The sequence below is a fragment of the Amborella trichopoda genome, chromosome 13 (genome assembly GCF_054954075.1).
Source record: "Amborella trichopoda isolate Santa Cruz 75 chromosome 13, AtrichopodaSantaCruz75HAP2 v2.0, whole genome shotgun sequence".
Lineage (NCBI taxonomy): Eukaryota > Viridiplantae > Streptophyta > Magnoliopsida > Amborellales > Amborellaceae > Amborella > Amborella trichopoda.
The window spans coordinates 22261624-22283057 of record NC_142348.1 but is presented as its reverse complement, the minus strand read 5'-3'; the positions used below and the strand labels follow the sequence as shown (position 1 = coordinate 22283057).

The window sequence follows — 21434 nt, the reverse complement described above, 5'->3', positions numbered from 1 at the left end:
TAATCAAATATGCAATTGCGAAATTCCTTATTACTTTGTAAAAAATTAAGCATAAGAATGGGTTTCTTCTGGTGATGAATTGGGTATGTTGAATACCCTATTATGATAGTCCATGTAAATTTTTTATCTTATTTGTACTTGTTTTTTATTATTATTGATGAGCTTCATCTTCATTGAGTTTTCTTGTAAATCAACAAGCACGAAAGCAACTTATCATAGAGGCGGATCTCTTTACGTTATTTGATATTTGAGATCTTGATATTGCAAGCTTGATTTGCTTGATGGTTCTTTCTTCTCTATTATAGTATTGCTCTTGCTTCTTTCATGCAAATATAGTGTGAATTTTCTAGAGCTTTACTTGTGGCTTGCAATTTTATTAAGTAACTTTTTCTTAACACACACACTCTTGCTTCTTTCATGCAAATATGGAGTTAATTTTCTGGAGCTTTACTTGTGTTTTTGCAATTTTATTAAGGAACTTTTTCTTTACACGCACACATGCACCACACACACACACACTCACACTCACTCTCTCACTCACACTCACACTCACACTAATGTATAGGAATGGGTTTATATATACACTAATGTATAAGGCCATGTATATACTTATTATCAGTGATATATACAGTTATCAGCTCTATATGTTTATGTATTGATGTATATAAGCATAGAATACATTAGTTATCGGTTATATATACAATTACTAGTGTGTGAAAAATACATTGATGTGTGTATGATGTTTGTGTATGTGTAAAGTACATAACTGTATATATACAGTGTATTAATATTTACTTTTATGAAAATACTGTTAATGGCACAAATTAAAGCTCAAAGCATAATTTTTTACTGATAAATAAGAAGCAGAGAGTGTGACTACAAAACCAAGTAATCAATATTTTATTGTTGATTGTGTAAACTGTAAACTTACAAGAGCAAGCAATTGTACATATAGGATTAGTTCCCCAAACTTAATCCTTCAGCTCTGTTTCCTCAAGAAAATGAAAAGCCCTCTTCAAACTATCCCAAATCAGAGAGAAAAACCCTTTTCAAACTATCCCAAATCAGCTTTTCATCTTTCTAAATCAGCATCCCATCGTCCTTTTCTCTCTCTAAAAATCAGTTAAGGCCTCTTCCATTAGGGTTCTTTCTTTTCTCTCTCTAAAAATCACTTAGGGCGGCCCCTTCTATTAGGGTTTGTGAAAACTATTTTCTTCTTCTTTCTTCTTGCTATAAACCCTAATGGCTATGAGCCGAGCCATATTTTCTTCTCTTCCTTTCCTTCGTCGTTCTTCTTCTTCTCTTTACACAGTAAACATAGATGTAAATCCCAAATTTATATGAACTTCTTCCAACTAAAGAAATTTATAAAACTTTAACCATAGTTATGGAGTGACCATAGACACCATACCATAATTAAATAACTATCGTGACAAAACAAAAATCGTGTGTTTATGTTTTGGTACCTGCTAAGTAGGAGTTATGTTTAAGTATTTAATAAATAAATTTATAGTATATTTATTTGTTTTTGTATGTAATAAGTAAGTGTGATGTTTCTTAAAGTATTTAATTGGTAGATTTATATGGTACTTTTTTTGGTATATACTAATTAATTATGTATTTAATATTGGATGAGAGTCACAAGACATCTAAATTAATTGACTTAATTATATTAGTTTAGTAAAGTTTTTATAGATGAATTAGTAATTGATGGCTTTGACAAAATTTTTATTTTTTAGAATTTCAAAATTTCTAATATGATAAATTTATCCGATTTTTTTACTCTACTTTTTTTAGCCTAATCCGATATATTAGCGATATCTTTATATGAAGTATTTTTACCAATCCGTATTTTTTATCCAATTTTTTCATCTGATTTTCAAAATAAAAACGATTTATTTCCGATATGTATATACTGATATGTTTATGCGTGTATGTATAAACTTGCTATCAGTCATGTACACGCTGATATGCGCACACACATGCACCCTTACGTATTGACAGTGCATATATACACTTCTATATACACTGATATAAATGGCCTTATAGACACTTATTATCAGCTTATACAGTTATTAGTGTATATGTACATCGAAATGTATATACGCACACTCATATGCATATCTATAAAAGGTTTATATATACACTAATGTATAAGACCCATGTATGTACTTATTATCTGTGATATATAGAGTATTGAGCTCAATTTGTCTACGTATTGATTTATAACAATATATACCATTATGTTCAATGTACATATATTTATATTGATGCATATAACCAAACAAAACATTAGCTATTTGCTTTATATACAGTTATTAGTTTGTAAAAAATACATTGATATGTATGTGCGATATCTGTATATATACGATGTGAATATACTGATATGTGTGTATGTGTATGTGTATGTGCAAAGTGCATAGCTGTATTTATACAATGCATCAATATATACATTTTTATATACATTGACATATATGAGGATATATACATTACTTTTCGATTTATACTGTTATTAACGTATATGTATACTGATTTATATGCTACACACAAACTCACACTCACACTCTCCCTTACACTTACACTCACACACTCACTCACATACACACGCACACACACTCACACACACTCACTCACATACACACACACACATACACACTCACACTCACACTGACACTTACACTCACACTCACACTCACTCGCACTCACACTCACACTCACACTCACACTTACACTCATACTCACACTCACACTCACACTCACACTCACACTCACACTCACACTCACACTCACACTCACACTCACTCACACACACTCACACTCACAGATATATATATTACACATATATGCATGTTGTGTATGGACTGATGTGTGTATATATACGATATGTATATACGAATATGTTTATGCCTGTTTTTGCGATCTGGATCTTGAAAACTTGATTTGCTTAATGGTTCTTTCTTCTTTAATATAGTACTTCTTCTTTCATGCAATTAAGAAGTGAATTTTCTGGAGCTTTACTTGTGGTTTGCAAGTTTATTATGTAACTTTTCTTGACACACACACTCTTGCTTCTTTTATGCAAATATGGAGTGAATTTTTTGGAGCTTTACTTGTTGTTTCCAATTTCATTAAGTAACTTTTTCTTAACACACACGCACACACACACACTCACACTCACACTCACACTCACACTCACACGCACTCACACACGCACACACACACTTACACTCACATACACTCACGCTCACACTCACACACACTCACACTCACTCACACTGTCACAGTCAGAGTCACACACACACTCACACTCACAACTCACAACTCACACTCACACTCACACACACTCACATTCACACACACACGCACACACACACACACACACTCACACTCACAACTCACACTCACACTCACACACACTCACATTCACACGCACACTCACAAACTCACACACTCACTCACACACACTCATAGTCACACTCGCTCACACTCACACTCACACTCACACTCACACACACTCACGCACGCTCACACATACTCACACACTCACACTCACACTCGCACTCACACACACACACTTTCACACTTACACACTCATACACACTAACACACACTCACACAGTCTCACACTCACAACTTACACTTACACTCACAGATATATGCTACACATATGTGTGTTGTGTATGGACTGATGTGTGTATATATACGATATGTATATACTTATATGTTTATGCGTTTATGTATACAATTGCTTGCTATCAATTATATATAGTTATCAATGTATATATACACTGATATACACACGCACATGTACCCTTACATATTGATAGGTTCATATATACTGTGTATGTATACACTAATACATACATTGACACTCACACTCACACTCACACTCACACTGACACTGACACTAACACTGACACTGACACTAACACTCACACTCACACTCACACTCACACTCACACTCACACTCACACTCACACTCACACTCAGTCACACTGACACTGACATTGACACTGACACTGACACTGACACTGACACTGACACTGACACTGACACTGACACTGACACTGACACTGACACTGACACTGACACTGACACTCACACTCACACTCACTCACACTCACACTCACACTCACATTCACACTCAAACTCACTCACACTCACACACACTCACTCTCACAGATATATATATATTACACATATATGCATGTTGTGTATGGACTGATGTGTGTATATATATTATATATATATACTAATATGTTTATGCCTGTTTTTGCAATCTTGATCTTGAAAACTAGATTTGCTTAATGGTTCTTTCTTCTTTAATATAGTACTTCTTCTTTCATGCAAATAAGAAGTGAATTTTCTGGAGCTTTACTTGTTGTTTGCAATTTTATTATTTAACTTTTCTTAACACACACACTCTTGCTTCTTTTATGCAAATATGGAGTGAATTTTTTGGAGCTTTACTTGTTGTTTCCAATTTCATTAAGTAACTTTTTCTTAACACACACGCACACACACGCACACTCACATTGACACTCACATTCACACTCACACTCATACTCACACTCACACTTACACTCACACACACACTCACACGCGCACACACACTCACACTCACTCACACTCACACTCACACACACTCACACTCTCACACACAGTCACAGTCACGATCACATTCACTATCAGAGTCACACACACCCTTGCACTCACACATTCACACATACTCACGTGCACACACACACACACACTCACACTCACAACTCACACTCACACTCACACACTCACAACTCACACTCACACTCACACTCACACACAGAACTCACACTCACACTCACACTCACTCACACACTCACATTCACACGCACACTCACAAACTCACACTCACACACACACACGTTCACACTCACACTCACACTCGCACAAATATATAAGTATGGGTTTGTTTATACACTACTGTATAAGACCATGTATATATACCTATTATCAGTGATATATACAATTTCTTCTTTCCCAATTGTGATAGTCCATGTAAATTTTTTTTTTATTTGTACTTGTTTTTATTAATATTGATGAGCTTCATCTTCATCAAGTTTTCTTGTAAATTAAGAAGCATGAAAGCAACTTATCATCGAGGCGGATCTCTTTCCGTTATTCGATATTTAAGATCTTGATCTTGATCTTGCACGCTTGATTTCCTTAATGGTTCTTTCTTCTCTAGTATGGTATTGCTCTTTCGTCTTTCATGCAAATACGGAATGAATTTTATAGAGCTTTACTTGTGGTTTGCAATTTTATTAAGTAATGTTTTCTTAACACACAATCTCTTGCTTCTTTCATTCAACTATGGAGTGAATTTTTTGGAACTTTACTTGTGATTTGCAATTTTATTTACTTTTTCTTAAGATACACAGCCTGCACACACACACACACTCACACTTACTCCCACTAATGTATAAGAATGGGTTTGTATATACGCTTCTGTATAAGACCATGTATATACCTATTATCAGTGATATATACAGTTATTAGCTCAATTTGTGTATGTATTGATGTATAGAAGTACATACCATTGTTTTCAGGGTATATATATATACTGATGCATATAACCATACAACACATTAGTTATTAGCTACATATACAGTTACTAGTGTGTAAAAATACATTGATATGTGTGTGTGTTTGTGATGTCTGTATATATACGATGTGTATACACGTATTTGTGTGTATGTGTAAAGTGCATAACGGTAAATTTTCAGTGCATTACTATATACATTTCTATATATATTGATGTATACACTTATCAGTTTATACATTTATTAATGTATAATGTACACTGATTTATATACTATACACACACACACATGCATTCATACTCACACTCACACTCACACTCACACTTATACTAACACTTACACTCACACTCACACATACGTACACACACACTCACACTCACACTGATATCATACGTACATGCACCCTTACGCATTGATAGTACATATATACATTTCTATATACACTGATATGTATGACCATATAGATATTTATTATCAGTTTATACAGTTATTAATGTATGTGTATATTGAAATGTATATACATACACTCATATGCATATGTATAAAGGGTTAATATTTACACTAATGTATTAGACCATATGTATACTTATTATCAGTGATGTATACAGTTATTAGCTCAATTTGTATATGTATTGATGTATAGCAAAACGTACCATTGTTTTCAGAGTATATATATATATACTGATGTATATAACTATATAATACATTACTTAATTGCTATATATACAATTTCTAAGGTGTAAAAATACATTGATATGTGTGTGCGTGTGTGTGTGATGTCAATATATATACGATGTGTATATACGGATTTCTGTGTATGTATAAAGTGCATAACTGTATATATAGAATGCATTAGTATATACATTTCTATATACATTGATGTATATGACCATCTATACACTTGTTATTAGTTTATACCTTTATTAACGTATACATACGTTGATTTATATATTACACACACACACGCTCTCATACTCACACTCACACTCACACTCATACATACACACACACACTCGCACTCACACACACTCGCACTTGCACTCGCACTCACACTCACACTCCTCGCACTCACACACACACTCATGCTCACGCTCACACTCACACTCATATTCACGCTCACGCTCACACTCACACTCAAACTCATCTCTAATCTGATATGTCTCGGCGAAATTCCATATTACTTTGTATAGAATTAAGCATAAGAATGGGTTTTTTCTCTTGATGAATTGGGTATGCTAAATACGCAATTGTGATAATTCTTGTTAATTTTTTATCTTATTTGTACTTGTTTTTATTATTATTGATGAGCTTCATCTTCATCGAGTTTTCTTGTAAATTAACAAGCTTGGTGCAACTTATCATTAAGGCGGATCTCCTTACGTTATTCGATATTTGATATCTTCATCTTGTTAGCTTGATTTGCTTAATGGTGCTTTCTTCTCTAGTATAGTATTACTGCTCTTACTTCTTTCATGCAAATATGGTGTGAATTTTCTGATGGTTTACTTGTGGTTTGCAATTTTATTATGTAACTTTTTCTTAACACACACACATATGCACACCAAACACACACACATACACTCACACTAAGGTATATGACCATGTATATACTTATTATCAGCGATATATACCGTTATTAGCTCAATTTGCGTATGTATACTGATGCATATAGCCATACAATACATTAGTTATTCAATATATATATAGTTACTAATGTGTAAAAATACATTGATATGTGCATGTGTGTGTGTGACGTTTGTAGATATACGATGTGTATGTGCGGATTTGTGTGTATGTGTAAAGTGCATAATTGTTTATATACAGTGCATTAATATATACATTTATATATATATTGATGTATATGGTCATATATAAACTTATTATCAGTTTATACATTTATTAACGTATATTTACACTAATTTATATACTACACACACGCACTCACACTCACATTTACGCACATGCATTCACACTCGCACACGCACTCACACTCACACGCACACTCACATATACACATGCACTCACACACACACACACACACACTCACACTCGCACTCGCACTCACACTCACACTCAAACTCACACACACTCACACTCACACTCACATATATATATATACTATCACCTCTAATCTGATAAGCCTAGGAAAAATTCATTATTACTCTGTATAGAATTAGGCATAAAAATGGGTATCTTCTCTTGATGAATTGGCTATGCTAAATACCCAATTGTGATAGACCATTTAAGTTTTTTTCTTATTTGTATTTTTTTTTATTAATATTGATAAGGTTCATCTTCATCGAGTTTTCTTTTAAATCAACAAGCAAGAAAGCAACTTAACATCAAGGTGGATTTCTTTACGTTATTTGATATTTGAGATCTTGATCTTGCAAGCTTGATTTGCTTAATGGTTCTTTCTTCTCATGTATAGTACTGCTCTTTCTTCTTTTATGCAAATACGGAGTGAATTTTCTGGAGCTTTAGTTGTGGTTTGCAATTTTATTAAGTAACTTTTTCTTAACACACAAACTCTTGCTTCTTTCATGTAAATATGAAGTGAATTTTTTGGAGCTTTAGTTGCGGTTTGCAATTTTATTAAGTAACTTTTTTTTAACACACACACACACCACACACACACTCACACTCACACTCAAACTCACTAATGTATAAGAATGGGTTTGTATATACATTACTGTATAAGACTAAGTATATACCTATTATCAGTGATATATGCAGTTATTAGCTCAATTTGTGTATGTATTGATGTATAGCAACGTATATCAGTGTTTTCAGAGTTTATATATATACTGATGCATATAACCATACAATAAATTGTTATCAACTATATATACAGTTACTAGTGTGTAAAAATTCATTGATATGTGTGTGTGATGTCTGTATATATACGATGTATATATACGGATTTGTGTGTATGTGTAAAGTGTACAACTGTATATTTTCAGTGCATTATTATATGCATTTCTATATACATTGATGTACATGACTATATATACACTTATTATCAGTTTATACATTTATTAATGTATATATACACTGATATATATACTACACACATATACACCAACTTACACTTGCACTCACACTCACACTCACACTCACACTCGCACACATACATACACATTCACACTCACACTCACACTCACACTGATATGCGCTTGCACATGCACCCTTATGCATTGATAATGCATACATAAATTTCTATATACACTGACGTGTATGACCATGTAGACACTTATTATCAGTTTATACAGTTAGTAGTGTATATGTATATTGAAATGTATATACATACACTAATATGCATATATATAAAGGGTTTATATATACACTAATGTATAAGACCATGTATATACTTATTATCGATGATATACACATTTATTAGCTCAATGTGTGTACATATTGATGTATAGCAATATATACCATTGTTTTCAATATATTTATATTTTCTGATGCATATAACCATACAATACATTAGTTATCTGCTGTATATATAATTATTATGTGTGTGTGTGTGATGTCTGTATATATGTGTTGTGTATATACTGATATGTGTGTATGTGTAAAGTGCATAACTGTATACATATAGTGCATTAGTATATTCATTTCTATTTACATTGATATATATGACGATATATACACTATTTATCAGTTTATACAGTTATTAGTATAAATGTACATTGATTTATATACTACACACACACTCACACTCATGCACAATCATACTCCCACCCACACTCTCTCTCACACACACTCATACTCACACTCACACTCATACTCACACTCATACATACACACACACACTCATACTCACACTAACACTCACACTCACACTAACACTCACTCACACAATCACACTCACACAGACTGACACACTCACACATTCACACACACACACACACACTCACACTCGTTGGCACACTCACACTCTCACATACACTCACACTCACACTCACACACACACTCACACACTCTCACATACACTCACAGACTCACACTCACACACTCACACTCCCACTCCAAGTCACACTCACACTAACCCTCACCTAGACACTCACAACTCACACTCACAACTCACACTCACACTCACGCAAACACTAACACTGACACTCACAGATATGTATATTATACATGCGTGGTGTGTATGGACTGATGTGTGTATATTTACGATATGTATATGCATATCTTTTTACGTATATGTATACAGTTGCTTGCTATTAGTTATATGCAATTATCGATGTATATATACACTAATATGCGCACGCACATGTACCCTTACGCGTAGATAAGTGCATATATAGTGTGTATGTATATACTAATACATGCATTCTATTTTATAAAAGGAGGATCATGCCTCAGAAGGAAGACACCTCGGGATTTCCTTCTGAATGTCATAGCTAGGGTTTTAGTATTCTGAGTTATTGTTGTAAATTTGAGTGATTATAATTTCTGAGTGATTGTTGTAAGCCTGAGTACTTACTAGGAGTACTTCAAGTTTGTTTTCTGCCTCTCACCCCTATTTTGAGCTTTTTTTTTGTTTTCTGCCTCTTACCTCTACTTCGAGCTTTCATGTAAGTGCCTATCTCTGTTCTAGTTTTATACTTCTGTTCATGGTTATTATATATGAATGTTACTCTTATGAATGTTGCTATTTCTTTTTTATGAATATTCTTATGAATGTTACTCTTTCTTATTTATGTTTATGCTTCCGCTATTTATGGTATCGGAGCCGAGTTTATTCAGTAGAAAACTAAACTAACTTGTACATTTATCTGGTTAACATACCTAAAGTCGTTGTGACCCAAAGACCACCGCGATCTTGGAAGGCCATAAGGTGCAGGGACTATTTCTGGTTGACTCAAGGAAAGAACACTAAGATAAAATGGCAAATTTGTTTAGAACACTATCGAATAGAACAGCTTCTGGTAGTTTTAGTAATAATACTCTACGAGTAAATAATAGAGAAGAAATATATATATATATATATATATATATATATATATATATATATATATATATATATATATATATATATATATATATGTGTGTGTGTGTGTGTGTGTGTGTGTGTGTGTGTGTGTGTGTGTGTGTGTGTGTGTGTGTGTGTGGCAAGCTTTCTATGCTTCTCCTACAGCATAGAAGTTGTATCCTTCCCTTTATCCAACCATCCATTCTGAATGGAGGGCTAAGATTGCCTCAATTACAATGTCACGTCTGTACACTGTTTTATTTTTAAAAGTCTTTTTATAAACTATTTTGACACCAAATTTTGGACGTCCATTCCTCTATTAAAATCGTACTAACAAAAAATATATAAAAAAATATTTTCAATAAAATAAAATGACCAAATACCCCTGAAATTTTTAAGGAGTATTTTGATCATTATTTTTTATTCAAAAAATTATATTTAGTACTTTTTATAGGTGCCCCCCAATGAGAAGATGGCACATACCAAATTTCATATTCATACAATTTGTATTAAAAAAATTAAAAGTAAAATACCTTGAGACATTGGATCTAAGATCAAACGGTGAGTGGCCCTCTTGATCAAAATTGGACGGCTGGATAATAGGGGGAGGATAGAACTTCTATGTTGTAGGGGAAGCATAAAAACATTTCCCACATATATATATATATATATATATATATATAGATAAAGATAGAAAATGTTATAAAAAATCTAAAAGGAAATTAATCAATACATTTTCTCCCAATACAAAGAAAAAGAGAAAATTACCAGTTTGTTATAAGTGTGGTAAAGTAGGACATTATAAGCACCAATGTAAATTAAAAAAGAAAATAGAAGCCTTACAGTTAGATGAAATAATAAAATCAAAATTATATCAAATATACGATTATGATTCTTCCTTTTCTACTTCTACTGATTCCCATATTGATCAAATCCACGATGATGATCTTATATGGACAGAATCTTCTGAGTCCAACAATTCTACAGATATAGAATCATCCAGTTCACAAACTAATGATTGTAGTTGTCCAATATCAACACATAATGTTCACGCACTTACCCAAGAAGATAATTTCATTCTGGATATTATTGACAAAATTATTGATCCAGAGGAAAAAAGAGCTATCATCACTCAATTTATCTTTATCACAAAAAATAAATCAAAATCACTTCCTATTAATAAATTCCTGTTTCATCTATGGTTAAAGGATATAACAAAGTAAGGAATGGAACTCCTAAGATTACTGATTGGCTTAATCCTTTTACCATTATAAATGGTGTATCAATACAATGATGATTGTTACATACCGATGCATTAGATAATTTATATTTGATAAATAATTTGCTTCCATCGGCTGTATTTAATATTTGAGTAGTTTTGTCAAAATATTTGGAAGGTACGAGTCCTTCATTGATACAATTTAAATCAGCACCAGAATCTATTAGAGCTGATGTTTCAAAACTTTTAGCAGCCAAATTAGGAAGAAAAAGGAGAAAAGTTAATAGAGAATATATCAGGAAAGATTATTTATCTAAAGAAAATAAACATATTAGAGAATGGTATCTACAAACATTTCAACCAAGATTAATAGAATTAATACACAAAAAATATAACAAATTCCTGAAAAAAGAAAGATTAAATCAAGGATTTTTTATATGGTTAAAAGAAGTATGTGTTCAATATAATATTACTATTCCTTCATTTGACAACATTCAAACAATGGAAGAAAAAACTTATATCAGTACAGATGGTACTACCACGGCTAGTACACATCTACCTGAAAAAAGTATTATACTTAAAGCAGCTATCCCAGTTAAGGATGAGCCTACACAACCTCAATCATTATATGATATCATTGCTACTCCATATAAAATTTTACCCAAAAAACTTGGTAAGAAACAAGAGTTAATTCCTCATATTGTAGAACAAAATAATTATACAAATTTATATATGCAATCTCTAGGTAAACAAGCAGAAAGAATAGAAAGACTTGTTACCAAAGAACAGCCTTCTGCTACAGTCATACCAAAGGCAGTTTTGTTCAAACCACCTCCAGAATAATATAAAAATAAATTCCATATTGGAGATAATAATAAATCCTTAATGGATCAATTTATATCAAAATTATCCCAATTAGATATTAAAGGAATAACTTCCCCCAAAATAAATATTCCTCCTCCAACTATTACTAATATACCACCTGAGTCTTCGGAAAAAGGCAAAGCAAAACTACCTGAGCATGAAACAATGATGCTTCAAGAAGAAGAACCAATTATAGAAGATACTATCCAAAATAAAAAAAAAGCATTTATGGATACTACCTCTATTTCTGAAACCATAAAAAGAATAGCCTATAGAAAATATTGGAAACCAATAACAGCTTTACCATATCACAAAAGACCTACACCTGTTGATATACAAATGGAAGAAGATGCCATACACTAAGCAGTATCATACTCAGGACAAACCATAATCTTCACCTGGACAAACCATTTTTGTACCACTATTTTATCTATTAGATTGACAGAAGGAATAGGTACTATTTTGGATTCTGAGGATTCAGGGATATCTGATGATGGATTTGGATTATATTTCATTAATTCATCAAATTCTATTTCATCTGTTTCTGAATCTTGTTGAGACATTTGTTGTAATTTCAACGATTTAATTCTATTTTTTAATTGAACTATTTCAGTCTTTATTTCCTTGATTTCTTTTTTGAGATTTGAAATGGTAGGTTCTTTTTGTTGAGAAGTGTGTTGGTCACTTACTCTTTTCATTATTGAAGCAAAGTTATATTCATCAGGAGATTTATTGATAGGAAGTGATTTTGTTTTATTTTTTGTGATAGAGATAAATTGAGTGATGATAGCTCTTTTTTCCTCTGGATCAATAATTTTGTCAATAATATCCAGAATGAAATTATCTTCTTGGGTAAGTGTGTGAACATTATGTGTTGATATTGGACAACTACAATCATTAGTTTGTGAACTGGATGATTCTATATCTGTAGAATTGTTGGACTCAGAAGATTCTGTCCATATAAGATCATCATCGTGGATTTGATCTATATGGGAATCAGTAGAAGTAGAAGTGGAAGAATCATAATCGTATATTTGATATAATTTTGATTTTATTGTTTCATCTAACTGTAAGGCTTCTATTTTCTTTTTTAATTTACATTGGTTCTTATAATGTCCTACTTTACCACACTTATAACAAACTGGTAGTTTTCTCTTTTTCTTTGTATTGGGAGAAAATTTATTGATTAATTTCCTTTTTGATTTTTTATAATATTTCCTATCTTTATCTTTATTTTTGGATTTATATTTTTCCTTTTTATATTTTTTCTTTTTCTTATATAAATTGTCAGGCATATTTTTCTTATCAAGGTAATAACCAAATTGTTCACAGAAGTCACCAAGCTCCTTGCGCTTAGTAATCTTTTGTTTATCTAATTGTCTTTTGAGTTTCATATCTGTGCATAGGGCTAAACCTTCAGCACATATTTCTGCGGAGAGTTCTCCAAGTGTATATGATGAATAAACAATGATTCTATTATGTTTTTTCTTTAGTCTTTCCTTGACTTTCTCAGCAAATAAATATGGTAGACCAACTATAAATTGTTCTTTCCAGTGGTTTAGCTGGCAATCTTCTCCTATTAGTAATCTTGATCTACAGTACTGTCTTTATGATCTTAATTCTTGAAATAAATTTATTTGCATATGGTTTGAAATCTTTTTCAGTAATTATTACAGTAAATTGGTGAATAAAATATTATTGTATTTAATTAGGTTTTGTAGAATCCTATAATAGTTAAGTACAAATAATATTATACAAAGAAAGGGAACAACAGAAATATCTATTACTAACCACTAAGCATATGTAAATTCTCTAACTTTTATACTAAACAGTACTTTGAATTGCATAACGAAACTTTAATGATACATTGTAGCACATTATTGACAAACTATTACAATCATACTATTGACAAACTATTATAATCACACTATTGTTCAATACAACTGAAATTTAAAAGCAAAGAAAGCAGGAAGTAAAGAAACAGGAAAGGGAAAGATTTTGGAAATGAAGAAGAGTATGGAGACTTACTGACGGCATATACAGTAGCTGGAAAATAGTTTCCAGTGTTTTGGACAATAGGAAGGAAGGGATGTAATATTGCAGTCACACATAAATTCAAAGAGAGAGAAGAGATATTGAACCTGAATATTGAAGCTACGGGGTCAAGGTAGCTTGTATGTTTGATTGCATGAAGTATTCTGAACGAGGTGAAGAGGTCTGAACAGGGTGAAGAGGTCTAAACAGAGTGAAGAGGTAGGGTGAAAAGGTCTGAAGAGGTCTGAAGAGGTTTGAAGAGGTCTGAAGAGGTTTAAAGAGGTTTGAAGAGGTCTGAAGAGGTTTGAAGAGGTCTGAAGAGGTTTGAAGAGGTCTGAAGAGGTCTGTAGTCTCCACTGTAAGCAGAGGAGAAGAGAGGAAGAACTTTAGAGAAGGAAGAAACTGAGAGAGAAGGAGAAGAGAGGCTATTCGACCCTGCAAGAATGAGAGGTCTTCTGGCCTTTTATAGACGAACATCGATTGCTTCGTTATTAAGCAACGAATAAAGCTCAAAGAGATGGATGAGACTTAAAGGAGGGTGAGATGACTTAAAGCAAAAGAAAAAGTAGACTAACATGACTCAAAGAAGAAAAAACAAAAATTTAAAAAGAAAAGCTACCGACAAAGCATCTTTGTACAGTGCTATTTTTGTCGGTTGCCAAGTGGCGATAGTATTTCTTGTCGGATATCTTTTTGTCTTATTTGTGAGTGGCTACAGTGTTCTTGAGTGGCTATAGAATTCTTTGTCATCTTCCGTCGGTGGCTTTTGTCGCTTATCAGATCTTTTGTCGTCTTCCGTCGGTGGCTTTTGTCGTTCATGGAATCTGTTGGTGGAAGCTGTCGTTCATGGAATCGTTCATGGTCTCTGGCTAAACTCACCTGGATCCTCTTCTTCTGGTTCTGATTCTTCTTCCGGATCTTCTATGGGAAGATTGAGATATCGGTTGGTATGTAAAGGTGATGATTGCACTGTTTCTTCTGAGGAAACTGGTTTTTTCCCAGCTTCAGCAAAGATTTCTCTCATCTGTTGTTCTAATGTTTCTTTAGAGGCATTAGGGTTGGACTGAAGCATGTTTCTGAGATATGTTGGAAAATCAAAGGATGTATTGGCTGTTTACTGGCTTGGTTGATTTTCTAGAGTCTTTGGTGGTATTCTTTTGGGTGTAAGTGATGTGGGGTCCATATTGAAAATGTCCCACCACTTGACAGATATGGTTTTTCCAAGCCTGGGGATGTAAGAATAATCTCCAGTAGTATCAAGGGATATTGAATAATCCCATTTCATTATCCAAGGTATTTGGTATAGGGATATGAAGTACAAATGGATATCAATGGAGTGGTCAGCCTGATTATTTTCTTGGAATTGGTCCTGCACTTTTTTGAAAGCAGGAGGTAAAATTTGAGAAGTGGAAACCCACACAAAAAACCAATTTTTGAACCAGGTGGGGAATCTTTTGAAAATAGGAAGTCTAAACTGGATATACCAGCTGTGTATGTTATTAGGGTTTTGATAGTAGAAAAACTTGTGCCATGCCTCTATATATTCGGCATACTTATAATATTTATATGAAAAGTCTGGGTTATGTAATTTCTTTCCGTGCGCGGGATTGCAACCCCACTCTTCATAGGAAAGTATATTTTTGATTTGGACCTTAGAGTATGCATTGGTCCTAGTATTTTGTTGGTAGTAGTGGACAACGGAAACGGATCCCGTTTCCATTAGAATGGCCTCAAAATATTCTTTTGTTTTAACCCCATTGGAAGGGTTAAGATGATTGAGTATATATATGGGAGCAAGTTTTATTGGCTCATAATGGATATGTTTCTCATCGATAGTGATATCCATGAGATAGGTTCTTTCTATATAGGAGGATTTTGGTATATTGGGTTGCTGAGCAGACTTGGTATGGGCTGGAGAATATATGGGTTTTGAAGCTGTAGCTTCAGGGCAGGTAATCTGGTGAATAGGTGATTGTGAAGGTGACCTTGTTGCCAAAGGCGATGGTTCCCCTTCGTATGGTATTATATTTCTCATGGGCTGTTTATCTCGGCGAGAATTGCCTCGAGAACCCATTATAGTAGGTGAAAGTGATATATTAGTATTTTTATTCTCCTCAAATAATTGCAATGCAAGAGATAAAGGTGTTTCGTCGTTGGAGTCAGTGTTGCCCCCCTGCAAAAATTCACGGGTTAAAAAGTCAGGGAGAGAGTTGGATGACCCGGAAAGGTGTTCGATGGAAAAATCAAAAGCGGATAAGATCGCCTTCCATCGAGCAAATATTTGTTAAGAAACCAAATTTTGAACTTCTTTTTGCAAGATATCTTTGGCTGCTTTGCAGTCAGTTCGTATTAAGAAGTGTTGATTTAAAATATCACTTTGAAATTTTGTAACACAATGAACTATAGCTAATAGTTCTTTTTTGACCATAGAATAATTTAATTGAGTAGTATTCCAAGCTTTGGAAGTATAACGAAGTAATTGTTCATGAGAATCAATTTGTTGTTTTAGAATTCCACCTAATCCTTTATCAGAAGCATCACATTCTATAATTTTAAAAGCAGTAGGATGAGGAAGAGAGAGACATTCTAATGTCTTTACCTTACTTTTTATTACCTGAACTGCCTGGGTGTGAATATTCGTCCATGGTGGAGGATTCTTTTTGAGTCTATCATATAAAGGTTTAGAATCTAACCTAAGGTTAGGATAGAAATCACTAACATAATTTAAACAACCGAGGAACCGTTGAAGTTCCTTTTTATCCAGTATTTGATCAGGGAATTTATCAGCAAATTGTATGGATCTATCTATGGGAATGATAGTTCCATGATGGATCATGTGTCCGAGAAATCTTATATTGGTTTTGAATAATGTTATCTTTTTGACTGAAACAACTAATCCAGCATTCTGGACAGCATGTATAAAAGTATTAATGTGTTTCATATGTTGATCTATTGATTCAGAGAATATTAATACATCATCAATATAAACAATCATAAAATGATGATAGGCATTAAAAACATCATTCATTATTTTCTGGAATTCTGATGGAGCATTTTTTAGCCCAAATGGCATAACATTCCATTCATATTGCAAATGGAACATTAAAGGCTGTTTTATATTTATCTTGCTCTTGAATTTGTATTTGCCAGTATCCTGACTTCATATCAAATTTAAAAAAGATACAGGCTTGAGCAACTCTGTCTAATAAACCTTTTTTATTAGGAATAGAATATCTTATCCACTTTAAAACTTTATTTAAAGGTTTATAATTAATAACAAGTCTAGGAACTCCTTGTTCCTTTTCAGCATTCTTATTTACATAAAAGGCTGAACAGCTCCAGGGTGAGGAGCTTGGTCTTATAAGTTTTTTATGTGTAAGTTCATTAACCTCTTTTCGGCGCATATCTAGTAAGATAGTATTCATTTGTATTGGTCTAGCTTTTGTAGGTATTTGTTTTTCATCAAATCCTGATTCATATGGTAAACTGATACTATGCTTTTTTCTTTCCCAAAAAGCATTAGGATGCTCACTACATACTGAAGTTTCTATTTGTTGTTGTAGTGCTTGAATCTTTTGTTGTATTGAAGAAATTTGCAATTGTTTTTCTATAACCTTATATTTAATTTCTTGTTTAAGAGTACAAAGAAATCTTTCTTTGTCCCTTAGTTTACTCTCTACATTATTCAGTTCTTTTACTTTTGGTTTATGGATAAAATTAAAATGTATTGGAATATTTTGAATAGTTGAAGATATTCTTGTTTCATCTATGGTTAAAGGATATAACAAAGTAAAAAATGGAACTCCTAAGATTACTGATTGGCTTAATCCTTTTACTATTATAAATGGTGTATCAATACAATGATGATTGTTACATACCGATGCATTGGATAATTTATATTTGATAAATAATCTGCTTCCATCGGCTGTATTTAATATTTGAGTAGTTTTGTCAAAATATTTGGAAGGTACAAGTCCTTCATTGATACAATTTAAATCAGCACCAGAATCTATTAGAGCTGATGTTTCAAAACTATAATTTTTAGCAACAATAATCTTCACCTGGACAAACCATTTTTGTACCACTATTTTATCTATTAGATTGACAGAAGGAATAGGTACTATTTTGGCTTCTGAGGATTCAGGGATATCTGATGATGGATTTGGATTATATTTCATTAATTCATCAAATTCTATTTCATCTGTTTCTGAATCTTGTTGAGACATTTGTTGTAATTTCAACGATTTAATTCTATTTTTTAATTGAACTATTTCAGTCTTTATTTATTTGATTTCTTTTTTGAGATTTGAAATGGTAGGTTCTTTTTGTTGAGAAGTGTGTTGGTCACTTACTCTTTTCATTATTGAAGCAAAGTTATATTCATCAGGAGATGTATTGATAGGAAGTGATTTTGCTTTATTTTTTGTGATAGAGATAAATTGAGTGATGATAGCTCTTTTTTCCTCTGGATCAATAATTTTGTCAATAATATCCAGAATGAAATTATCTTCTTGGGTAAGTGTGTGAACATTATGTGTTGATATTGGACAACTACAATCATTAGTTTGTGAACTGGATGATTCTATATCTGTAGAATTGTTGGACTCAGAAGATTCTGTCCATATAAGATCATCATCGTGGATTTAATCTATATGGGAATCAGTAGAAGTAGAAGTGGAAGAATCATAATCGTATATTTGATATAATTTTGATTTTATTGTTTCATCTAACTGTAAGGCTTCTATTTTCTTTTTTAATTTACATTGGTGCTTATAATGTCCTACTTTACCACACTTATAACAAACTGGTAACTTTCTCTTTTTCTTTATATTGGGAGAAAATTTATTGATTAATTTCCTTTTAGATTTTTTATAATATTTCCTATCTTTATCTTTATTTTTGGATTTATATTTTTCCTTTTTATATTTTTTCTTTTTCTTATATAAATTGTCAGGCATATTTTTCTTATCAAGGTAATAACCAAATTGTTCACAGAAGTCACCAAGCTCCTTGCGCTTAGTAATCTTTTGTTTATCTAATTGTCTTTTGAGTTTCATATCTGTGCATAGGGCTAAACCTTCAGCACATATTTCTGCGGAGAGTTCTCCAAGTGTATATGATGAATAAACAATGATTCCATTATGTTTTTTCCTTAGTCTTTCCTTGACTTTCTCAGCAAATAAATATGGTAGACCAGCTATAAATTTTTCTTTCCAGTGGTCTAGCTGGCAATCTTCTCTTATTAGTAATCTTGAGAAAAATACATCTTTATACCATTTATAATGAGATAGGGTAGGGCAGCGTAGATTAGATAGCAGATCTTCCGATCTTGCTGCTAGTAAAGCTGTACTGCCTACAAAATGAAGTGTAATTGTATATATTAGAGTGTTGACAGCATCACTCTCTGTATATATTATTTCTTGGTGTTGTTCATTTCTGGCGGTCTATTGCCTAGTATTATTGAGGATTCTTTGTTTAGTTTCATCATCTACATAGAAATCCCACCATCCTCTAAACCAGCCAGTAAATCCATTGACTATTGCTTTTGCAACCTCTTGATCAGGGTTGCCTGCCATTTTATTAGCAGAAGCATACATTGTCATATGCTTCATGACATCTAATATCTTTAATTCAGATAATCCATCTATTTGCCAATTTACTATTGATCTTCCTGAGTATGATACTGCCTGTTGTATGGCATCTTCTTCCATTTGTATATCAACAGGTGTAGCTCTCTTGTGATATGGTAAAGCTGTTATTGATTTCCAATATTTTCCATAGGCTATTCTGTTTATGGTTTCAGAAATAGAGGTAGTATCCATAAATGCTTTTTCTTGATTTTGGATAGTATCTTCTATAATTGGTTCTTCTTCCTGAAGCATCATTGTTTCATGCTCAGGTAGTTTTGATTTGCCTTTGTCCGAAGACTCAGGTGGTATATTGGTAATAGTTGGAGGAGGAATATTTATTTTGGGGGAAGGTATTCCTTTAATATCTAATTGGGATAATTTTGATATTAATTGATCCATTAAGGATTTATTATTATCTCCAAGATGGAATTTATTTTTATTTTATTCTGAAGGTGGTTTGAACAAAACTGCCTTTGGTATGACTGTAGCAGAAGGCTGTTCTTTGGTAACAAGTCTTTCTATTCTTTCTGCTTGTTTACCTAAAGATTGCATATATAAATTTGTATAATTATTTTGTTCTACAATATGAGGAATTAACTATTGTTTCTTACCAAGTTCTTTGGGTAAGATTTTATATGGAGTAGTAATGATATCATATAATGATTGAGGTTGTGTAGTCTCATCCTTAATTGGGATAGCTGCTTTAAGTATAATACTTTTTTCAGGTGAATGTGTACTAGCCGTGGTAGTACCATCTGTACTGATATAAGTTTTTTCTTCTATTGTTTGAATGTTGTCAAATGAAGGAATAGTAATATTATATTGAACACATACTTCTTTTAACCATATAAAAAATCCTTGATTTAATCTTTCTTTTTTCAGGAATTTGTTATATTTTTTGTGTATTAATTCTATTAATCTTGGTTGAAATGTTTGTAGATACCATTCTCTAATATGTTTATTTTCTTTAGATAAATAATCTTTCCTGATATATTCTCTATTAACGTTTCTCCTTTTTCTTTCTAATTTGGCTGCTAAATATGCTGCTATATATTCATCTGAATATTGATCATATTGATTGTCTTTTTCTATATCATCTTCTATTTGTAAAGTTAATATTTGGA

General features: G+C 32.5%; 1 long non-coding RNA gene across 4 annotated transcripts in view; it reads left to right on the top strand.

Moving 5' to 3' along the window:
• The window catches only part of LOC148779079 (uncharacterized), a 95805-nt gene extending 74796 nt beyond the window's left edge, over positions 1 to 21009 (top strand). For 2 of the 4 annotated variants that reach the window (XR_016048205.1, XR_016048208.1), the window contains exon 4: positions 9880 to 10245. This is a non-coding gene — a long non-coding RNA (uncharacterized LOC148779079). Of the gene's footprint in view, positions 1 to 9879; positions 10246 to 20579 lie in introns of those variants that run through there. The other 2 variants (XR_016048207.1, XR_016048204.1) reach the window with 2 other exon arrangements.
• The last annotated feature ends 425 nt before the right edge of the window (positions 21010 to 21434 follow it).